We start from the raw sequence: 2,853 nt of genomic DNA, 5'->3' as shown, positions 1-2,853 counted from the left end.
TTTGTCAGAGCGATCCATAGGGTGAGTTACTTACGGTGGGAAGTGTATCCATTTCATGTTTGTGTCCGGGAGTCATTGTCTAGTAACGTTAATATAATGATCTATTAATGTTTCCATGCCATTCAGTTAACTAATAAATAGCTGTACTTAGAATTGTTGTTTAGAAGATTCCCCCTAAGAGCATATACCAAGTCAAATAACTATTCGGCCATGCTACCAACTTTCTTCACTTTACAATCCCCCTACTATAAATTCTTCCATTATATTCATATCAGATGTCTCTCATTATAATGGACTCATGAACTCCGCAAAATTTGGGCAGGTCCTCGTAATTAGATGAATAAGTTATACATTTAAAATTTTCATTCAAATGTATTATAAATATTATTGATATCCAACAATAGTCTGTGGGCAGTGCAGTATATGTTTTCTCACAACTAAGTTATTACAGTGAAAATACATAATTGATTAATATTCTTACCACGTGGAAAGTTTTTCTATATTTTATTTATTTTTTGTCTTGAGAGAGGAGCTTCTTCGTGTTGGGATCTAAATTCGTGGTTGTCAGTCGCCAAATGGAGAATACTGTAGCAACGTTCTGTCACAAACACTTGTAGAAATTGAACAAGTTCCTTCCATAAACCTTGCATAATTCTGGAGATCAATCAACAGTAAGTAGGCCTCGAGTTCTGATGTCTCCAGGTGAAACAGAGAAGAAAATACTGAATAGTTGAACAATTTTCTTCCCTTTCTCGAAGTCTCCAAATCACTTATCAAACGCTTCCAGAATATTTTAAATATATTTTGCATAGTTTTCAGCTTTGTGATCCACATTGTGCTTTTGAAGCATATTTTGATAAGTTGGAAAATGTTTGAACTCACCTTTAATGAGTTGTGACTGAAACATATGACTGTTAACAACTTACCTTTAATGAGTTGTGACTGAAACATATGACTGTTAACAACCCACCTTTAATGAGTTGTGACTGAAACATATGACTGTTAACAACTTACCTTTAATGAGTTGTGACTGAAACATATGACTGTTAACAACTTACCTTTAATGAGTTGTGACTGAAACATATGACTGTTAACAACTTACCTTTAATGGGTTGTGACTGAAACATATGACTGTTAATATCAACAAGAAATGCTACATCGTAAAGTCACTCCACATTTTCAAGCTCTGGAACTGCTTTTCTCTTTTCATTGACAATTTCATACAAGAGGTCAATGAATCGTTACAGTGTATTTCCCCGACCTAACTACCTGACTTCTGAGAAGAAAACAAGATTACTGTAATTATGTACTCTGCTTCAATGTCTTCCAGAAACGGTTCCATGATATTTGCTCTCAAGACAAATACTCACAACATTATTGGAAAGGAAGACAAATGCTCACAGTTTTTTTTTAATTATTTGCAAATGACAATTTAATAAAAACAATATGAAAACCTAACCTAACCTAACCTAGCAGCAATAGGATACTGCATCCGATTGAAGTAGTAATAATTTTAATATATTGTGACATTTTTATACATTATGCCCCCAAGGGAGCCACGGCAAGAATTTAGGGATGCCACGGCGAGCTGTTATAAATTGTACACGTAACATATTTAGACGGGGAAACTATCCACAATAACTTAAAATTTTATAATTGTCCCTTAACTTCATGAATCGTGTCTACATTAATTCGATAAAGTACATTTAGTTTTATATAGGCGCTTATGACTAAAGGGTATGAATTAAATTATAGCAAGCGAGTATTACTGACAGCAGCAGTTTATTCCACTAAATACTGTACGTCCAGCCAATAAATCAGAGTACAGGATTGGCGACCACAGTACTTTAAACGCTTCGGGGCTGCTTTTACTAATCCTACTGACACTTTTTTTTTAAACTTGATCATTGATATTTAAAGTGAAAGAGGATCCCATAAAGTTGGCAGCCCCTGATGGACTGTGTGGATACAGCCGACTTTATATTAAGTTTCGGTACACAAGGGATAACGTGTCCAGCGCTACACCACACCACCTTCACCTCTCGAACTGTAAAATTAAACTCACCTTTACAGTTGGGTGAAACGGGGGTGACACGAGGCTGAAGCAGCGACTTTTTATACATAAGGCAAGAGCTGTATACACTCGGCTGCTGCACTCTCGTATTTGATATTAGTTGTGACTAAACGTCAGATGTTTGATTCTCAAAACTCAATACTATAGCAGTACCTTGAACGCACCAGGAACATATATTTTAAAATTAAAGAATTAATCACTTAATGTCAATCAGAGATGACCGCTGGGAGCAACAATATTATTCACACGAGTAATCAGCCCAGCTGTACGTCCTCTAAGCTGTAAACGTCCGCTTATACGCCGTTCCCTCAGTGAAGCTCAACAGAGAACAGTAATCACCCATTAATATAGTCAATATTCAGTCATTGGAGTCCCTCTTTCAGGTGTTTGCGAGCATCACTGTAGTGCGAAGTTAGCAGGCTGCTGAATACAGGGGACGGAGAGACCCCAGTAATGACTGAGAGATTCATCTCTCTTGATTTTTAAATGTTGTTTTCTCGTGGGAGAACTAACTTAGTATACGTGCTAAAAGGCTTTAATTGTTAAAGAACATCAGTGCATTATAACAGCAGCCACAGTTCATGATGATCCGGTCAACTGGTCGATGTGGGCCGCCTCACATTCTGTAAGTGAAAGTTATATCTTGTGGTCGATATAAGGGTAGACAATATTCACGTATAACACGACCAGTTCACGCCCAGAGTTCTGACTTCACCATCTCGGCTCACACTCGTGGATTAAGCAGATTTAATTCTGGAAAATATTTCTCTTAGTGTTTC

The sequence above is a fragment of the Homarus americanus genome, unplaced genomic scaffold, assembly GCF_018991925.1.
Source record: "Homarus americanus isolate GMGI-L3 unplaced genomic scaffold, GMGI_Hamer_2.0 scaffold24523, whole genome shotgun sequence".
Classification (NCBI taxonomy): Eukaryota; Metazoa; Arthropoda; class Malacostraca; order Decapoda; family Nephropidae; genus Homarus; species Homarus americanus.
Note: the sequence above shows the minus strand (reverse complement) of the source record.